Here is an 8207-nt window from a genome sequence, read left to right as displayed (position 1 = left end):
TTCCTAAATCAAAACATTGAATATGATTAATTTTGTATAGATTAGGAAATCCCTGGTTCAACTACAGTCAGACAGTCGCGAGGTAAAAATAACCGACCATGCTATCACTGATGTATTTGAACTTGTATATCCAATTCAAGTCCAAGGTCATTAACTTCAATATCATAAAAATGGGAGTGTTTCGAATCGGAGACTTATCATTGGTCAGACATTTTTCGTCATGCAATGTGAATTGGGTGTGATAATTCTGTTAATGAATTATTATTAAAAAAAAGGAAATATATGAAAATTGATCACAATCTGTGCAATAGCCGAATACTGAAATAGCAGACTGGAAGGATCGCCTAATACTGTATTACAGTACTGCAGTAATAGTAGGCTAGCTACAGAGCTAACCGGCAAAACTTGCATGTCTTGAGCCAGCAAGTGCAAAATTGACTTCTGGCCTTCTGGTTATATATTTTCTCCAATGTACAGTGTCATATTTTTATTTCTGTATATTCTGATATCAGTCAGTCAGTAGACTATATAGTAAAAGTAGCATGTGAATGCAGGAATGTGTGGAAACAGACATTATTTATTAGGTAGCGATGCACTATTTATCTCGTACTACCATTAAAATCGACGTTATATATCTGCATATAGAGTAATCAAAAAATCCCGGCAAGTACCGGTACCACTGTACCGGTACCAGGTCTACCAGTCTACAGATCCGCAATGTCAGAATGTTAAACAATTATATTTCGATCTTTCGTTCGTAACACATAACAAATTTCACGTTCATAATGAGAAAAACTATCGGTTCGCCGACCCGAGAAGATGGTAAAATACCTGCCTTAACATAGGTTAAATGATAATTCAAACAACAGCCTCCTATTTCTTGCACATTTGCACTGGTCATTGCGACACGCGGCTGCCATTTTCTAACGACCACGCGGCACGTAAAACCATTAAAGGCAAATAATACTAAAGCAGGCGACGTTTGCGGCCTTCGCAAACGTGGCTGCGCTCGGTGCTTGCTCCCTGTCGCCCTTCTGTGTCGGCATGGCTTGACTAGCGACTTTCTTCTGATCCAACAAAAAAAATGACAATGTTTTCATACCTACAAATTATTTACTGTATAAAATATATAGGATACCAAGCTCAAAATGTATATAATTGTAAAATGCAGGTTGATACTGTGCTGAGTTCATTTTATTTTTTTTTTAATTTGTAGGACAATTTTATGAATACAGACATCACATTTTATAGACACAATAGATAACATATTAATACGACTGCACTTACCATGTATAAAAATTGATTTATACAGCAATTTGGGAAAAATATTAATGCATGGTTAACTGCTAAATATGGTTAAAACTTAATTTAACACATAAAGAATTTTTAATAGGAGTGAGACCAAGGTAAAACCTGTATATTAATATGTGCTGCATGATTTGAAATACATTGTCCGCAAAGATATTACTATAATGTGTGAAAAGGTTTTCGAATCTATATTTATTGACATATTATTGGAAAATAAAACAATAACCTGCGGTACTATTTATAGATCACCACTAACTGATGAATTGAACAATGCTAACTTTCGGAATCTCTTGTCCCAAGTTCTCTCAAAGATGAACAAGTTGAATTATATTTATATAATGGGTGACTTCAACTATAATCTTATTGATGAGTCCAATATGAATACCAGTCTATTTGTTGACATTATGCACAACCTGGCCTATTATTTGCTGATAAACTGCCCCACCAGGATAACTTCAAGTTCTGCTACCTGTAGGCTATAGACCACATTTGGACAAACGTATATGATAAAAATGTGTTTCTGATCATCTGCCAATTGTACAATGCTCTCTTCTAGAAAAGCAAATTCAGAACAGAATTGAAACGCTTTACCGCCAGTTTACTTCGTCCAACTTGAATACTTTTATGAACGAAATGAATTCTATTGATATTGATGACTTCAGCAGCATAAAGGATCCCAACACTTGCTTTGAAAAAATTTTCGAAAAATTCTCTACTGCTTACTCTCAATCTTTTCCCTACAAAAAACAAACAAACAGATCAAACAAACCTTGGTATGATACTGAGTTACGTAAACTTAACAAAGTCAAACAAAAACTTTATAAGAAATTAATAAACAATAAAAACATAAATGACAAGCACAAATTACAGTTCAATGAATGCAGGAACCTTTATACTCGATTGCTCTACAAAAAGAAATCAAATTATTACAAATCTAAATTTGCCTCTCACAAAGGCAACATCAAGGCAGTGAGGAAAACAATTAATGAACTATTTGGTAAAAATAAAACAGGTTCTTGTCCTTTGATTGGACTCGATTGCAGAAATACACAAATTGCAAATAAATTTAATGAACACTTTTCCCAAGTGGCACAAAGCCTGCTCGACTGTATGCCACAACCAGCTGGCTGTGACAAAAACTACATTTCATATCTTGGGAGGCAAGAATCCTCATCCCTGTTTTTAAGGTCAACTACATCATTAGAAATAAAAAATATTATACGCGAAATGAAGCCCAAGTCAAGTTTTGGAATCGATGGTATTCCATTCAAAGTATTGAAACATGTTCCAGAACATATCATTGATATCCTGACATATATATTTATTCTTTCACTATCTAGTGGATTATTCATTGAAAGCTTCAAGACATCTAAAGTTCTTCCTCTATTTAAAAAGGGTAGTATTTCAGATCTTGGAAATTATACCCCTATTAGTCTTTTACCATCATTTTCTAAGCTTCTTGAAAAAATAATGTATAGTAGAATGTCAAACTTCTTTGAAACGAACAATGTTTTCCACTCTCATCAATTTGGTTTCTTCAAGCATCACTTCACTGCCATGGCTGCTAATGTTTGGGTACACAAACTGACCAAGGCCTTTGAAGGCAAACAACATGCAATTGGAATATTTGTAGATATTTCAAAAGCTTTCGACACCATTGACCATTCCATCCTTTTAAGTAAGCTCTATCACTATGGAATTAGAAGCGTCCCATTCAATTGGATCAGGAGCTACCTGCAAGACAGGAAACAAATTGTGCAATATGACAACTCATTCTCTACAAATATTTGTGTCATGAAGCACGGAGTTCCACAAGGATCTTTACTTGGCCCATTATTTTTTCTAGCTTACATTAATGACATGTCCAGGTGTCTGAAATCCTCTGAGTCGATCATGTTTGCTGATGACACTGACTTGATTCTTCATGGGAAAAACCTTGAAGATCTATTCACAGTTGCAAACCAAGAACTAACCAACATTCATAGCTGGATGTTGGTTAACAAATTATCTCTTAATGCTAACAAAAAATTAAAAATAATGTGAAGCAAAAATTTCACGATTTCTAATGAACACATCATCATGCTGTGTAAATAAGACAGTGTCTTCAATTTTATTCCGAAAATAATACTAGGGCTTATTTTGGGGGGATGTAGAGAATAACGAGATTTTTTATTATACAAAATATGAATACCGATTAGTGGATTACCATTACTTATAAATAGCACGTCTTCATTTAAAATAACTGCTCATATAGATTATTAATTAACCGTTTAAAAAGTATAGTGTAAAATTACTGAGTATAAATTTCTTGCTATCGACTAGGACTCAGTGGTTCTCGAACTTCATTGTATTGTGACGCCCTCCAAAAATATGCTCAAATTACGACTACCCGTGAAAAATACGTATTGATACCTTTCAATAAAAGACTTTTTTTGCAATGAGTTTCATATAATAGAACAAACAAAACATAACGACAGTCAGTGAAATCATATTTAATGAACCTTGGTAGAAAAGTCTGCTTCATATAAAAACGAAATCGCAAAGGGGATTGCAGTTCGCAACGCTTTTTGAACCAAGGAAAATAATCTTTATCTACAGAAAAACGAATTTTCAGAATTAAACTTTTTCATTGTAACACCATCACAGGTAAGATCGATATAATCTTTCCTGTAATCTTTTTTCTGTAAAAGTAGAAGATATTTATGGGTTGTTTGAAAGGTTCACGAATCACGAAATTTTGCGACGTCCTAGCAAAATTGAAACGACGCACTTCCACGAGATTAAATCAAAAAAATTTGCGCTATCGACTAAGTCTTTTTTAAGGGAGCGCTTATATTAAAATAATTTCTAAAATTCATGCTTGGTTTTATTTTCAGGGAACACAGTAGAATCATCGCGCTTGCATAACAGTGCATATTCTGATCGTAAGACCCGATTTGCGTGTGCTTTAATTATCGTTAAGCTAGCGGTTCCCGAAGGCGATTTGCTAAGTGCGCCTCGAAATATGTTACATATTTTATTTATTCTAAATGTTTTATTGTTGCAAATGATGTGTATACGAATCAATTTCATTTTACTGTTCTATGTTGTGTATGCTCTGTTACGTCGGGTATCCTACATGCTGCAATTTCGTAGGCTGCAGTTTATTCATTTGCTGAACATGAGTGATTTTTTTAGCATTTTGAAGAAAAACCAGGCAGAGATAAGATAAGTACATATTAACGATGACAAAATTGTGTTTTATTATCAGGCTTCATATTTTTCGTGTAGTTTCGCCATGAGTTTTCTTCATGATAATTTGGCCTTTGGCGTCACACAAACCGCTGTCTTATGCCAACAATTCCGGAAAGGGACCATGCCGTCGGTGGCCAGACATCGTAATTCATCATTTAGTCCTGCATAAACAAACATTGAGCCAGGGCTGGATTTGCTATGCAGCAAAAAGTATTCGCACCCATTACACTGAATAATTGAATAACGTTAATCTGAATAAATATGTGCTTGTTTTTGTAATTGAGTAGGTCTATTAAAATTTGAGAATTAGCTGTGTCAATAACACATCAAAAATGCATATTTCGAGCTGTTTAGCATTATTAGCGCGAACAAGGGCCGCGGAAAATTTTAATATATTGAAAGGGGCCGCGAGCTCAAAAGTTTGGGAAGCCCTGGTCTAGCCCAGTGGTCGGCAACCTTTTTTCGGTGACGGACCGGTAAAGCCTGACCAAAATTTTGGCGGACCACCTTGTACAAACGGAATAAGCTTATGTAATAAATTATATGTGTTAGGATAAATAAGTTGGTATTAAATTCAGAGAATAAAGGTGATGTTATTCAAGTAATGTGTTTTCTTCCGTTCAGGCTACTGCGATTTTGTAGTTGTCAATTTTAAAAACCCGACTTCACATAGATGTAAAAATGCCTGAAAAGCTTTTTTGCAGTGCCGGGGTATTCAGTTAGTAGTATTGCCCAAAATACTGCCGAAATACCCTATAAATCGCAAAGACTCTTTTCAACTTTTTATTGTTTGAGTTGTTAATCAACTAAACATGTTATTAGGACATTGTCCGTCGTTTGTGCCACGCTTCTGCGGACCGATAGACCGGCGATGGGCCGCGGCCCGGTGGTTGCCGACCACTGGTCTAGCCCACCTCTTCATGCACCCAATTCTAGCAACTTTGGTTGGGCATTTTGGCATTTGACTCCATCTATAATCATCTTGACAATATTTTTTTTTATAAAAGTTTATCTTTACTGTTCACTCCCATTTATAAAATTGATCAATTTGCCACTGGCAATCATCATAAATTTATTAATATGGCGCGGTAAGTAATTTTTATTTATTTGTTTTTTATTAACTACCAGTATGTAATTTTTCATGTTTCCTTTACTTAATAACTTCTATATGGTTGTGTGTGTGGGTGCGTGTGAGCGTGTGTGAAATATTTCAATTATTTTAGGTGAGTGAACACGTACCACATCTTCTTGGCAAAACCTTCCATCTTATATACATTCTGTACGTTTCAAACCTTATCTAAGGTTTTGTTCGCTCTCCTGATTTCATAATCAGTTTTTATTTATTTATTTTTACCATTCATTTTATTGTTTTGCTGATTATGGAGTCGAAATAAACTTATACTTATTTTTCAATTACAAAGCTTTCAATTGTAATTATATGTATATGTTATCTAATTTTATCAATAGTAAGACAAATAATAAATAAAATTAGAATAATTTGTGTTGTTAATTTTGGTTATTTCATCGTTTCAAAACAAATTAAACAATAAAACCACACCAATACCACTAAATAAATTATAAGAAGAGTAAATAGTACATATGATATGAAGAAGATTAACGTCACGCGTGAAAAGTACTTGCCTATCCCACTTACATCACTCAAACCACGGATACTAATATCTGTCACACAGAACCTAACCTACAAAATCTATTGACTTTGGCCTTCACTATAATACAAATTCCCAAAGCAACGAAACAGTTTACCTCAGTGTTATTACATGAATGTGATAATTGTACTAATTTTGAAGGAAAACAAATTAATAAGAACAATATCAATTCAAATCAACATGACTTCCACAGTGACTATTGTACTTAGAATAAGAGTTCCCCGGGGTTTCTCCATGTTTTAAATATTTCTGAATGAGTTAAATGAAGAATTATTCAAAGGGTGTATTGCGATCAATATATTTTGGCTATTGGATTCTTTCCCTGCAACAAGACGTGTCAATTGCAATCATCGCATCCACTGCGACACTTATTTTGCTCAGACAGATAATCAAGCATAAGTGCAAACATTGCGCCATTTTCGTAGTTTTGCGTGTTAGTTGTCAGTTTTAAGTTGTGTTTCCAAGAAAATTTCACCTATACTTTAAAATTACAAATAATTTTTGACGCTTATTTTGAGAGTGCTCCGGAGAGTGCTTCGGTACACAGGTTTACGTGTTTAAAACCATCATCTTTAAAAAAAATATTCAACCGCTCACAGATACTGAAAGCTACTTTAAGCCTAGTCTATCGCTCATAATATTTGTGTAGTGGCAATTTATGGTTGTCAAGTCTGATGGTTGGTTATGATGAGTTGTAGTTTTATTTTTGTCTTTACACGAAGAAGAAGGTTTTGTATATATACTAAATCTCCGTGACACGTGGAGAGTTGGTGAATGTATCGGATTAGTGAAAATGGTTTGCAACGAATTTGATTTTCAATAGGGTCTAATCAGTAGTGGATTGGGTTTGCACAGGTTTGTATGAGCTCGTTCTGGAATGTGGTGATAATCAGCGAATCCGACCTTGTTTTTTACACCTATAGAACCTATAATATCTGCATGTTTGTTTTTTCAAATGAGGTAGCCCGTTGTTAGTGAGTTCAATACAAAAGAGAACTTGCTCATGAAATTTTGAATCTCATCACTGGTCGAATTCACTTTATGTCAATTTCGCCGGGTTGACGACAACGTTTTAAACCAAATACTGGTCGCTCCAATCCTTGATTACTTTTTGTAAATGACCATTGGCATCTCGGAACATCTCGAATTTTAGCCTGGAGTACTGAAATCATCTTCTCGTGGGAACAAGTTGTAATAGCAATATTGACCTATTTATCACGTTGTTTTTATTCTGAATAAAACTACCATTTATTTTTTATTTCAAATAATTATAAATATTGAGCTCATTTGCTGAAAGATATTGCTGTCGCCAGTTGTTTTTTAACTCAAGGTTCATTGTATATATTCAGAAAGAATTATAGAAATTGAGATTTTGCAATAGTGAAGTATAAAAGAATTTTTTACAAATTGAATTCACGAACTGGCGAAACATGCATTTCTCCTCAAATCATAAAAAGATTTGCCAAATCATCGTAAACGCTTTTTAGTACATCGTGTTCATGCAAATTCATGAATTCCATAAATTTACTTATCTAAAATTTTCTCAACCTCGATACAAATGGCAAATTCGAAAAGCTTAAAACAGGGTCGCCCAACCTTTTTTGCCGAAGGGCGACATGTGGTCTACTAATAATTGCGCGGGTCACTAAACATGGTAGGTATGTTCTAGTTTTGCTTCAATGACAGGTTTTAATGGGAAAAAAAACAATACCCGCACACCCAATTTCCACAATTATTATCACAATAGAACTGTTGTTTTCCCAACCATTGATGGGGCGCCATCAGTGGTTATTCCCGAAAGTTTCGCCAAAGACAAGCGAAGACGCTTGATCATTTTCATCACAGTTCCCAACAAATCAATGTCGTCGTGCGGTCACTCGTGCCGTTATCCATAATAGGCTGCAAGCTTTTCGGTAAATTTAAAATCATCATATTTCCCCACACCGCACGAAGATCGCCAATTGATGTCTGTGCTTCCGTCAAGCGCCAAGGAATACG

This window comes from Styela clava, chromosome 14 (genome assembly GCF_964204865.1).
Source record: "Styela clava chromosome 14, kaStyClav1.hap1.2, whole genome shotgun sequence".
Taxonomy (NCBI): Eukaryota; Metazoa; Chordata; class Ascidiacea; order Stolidobranchia; family Styelidae; genus Styela; species Styela clava.
Note: the sequence above shows the minus strand (reverse complement) of the source record.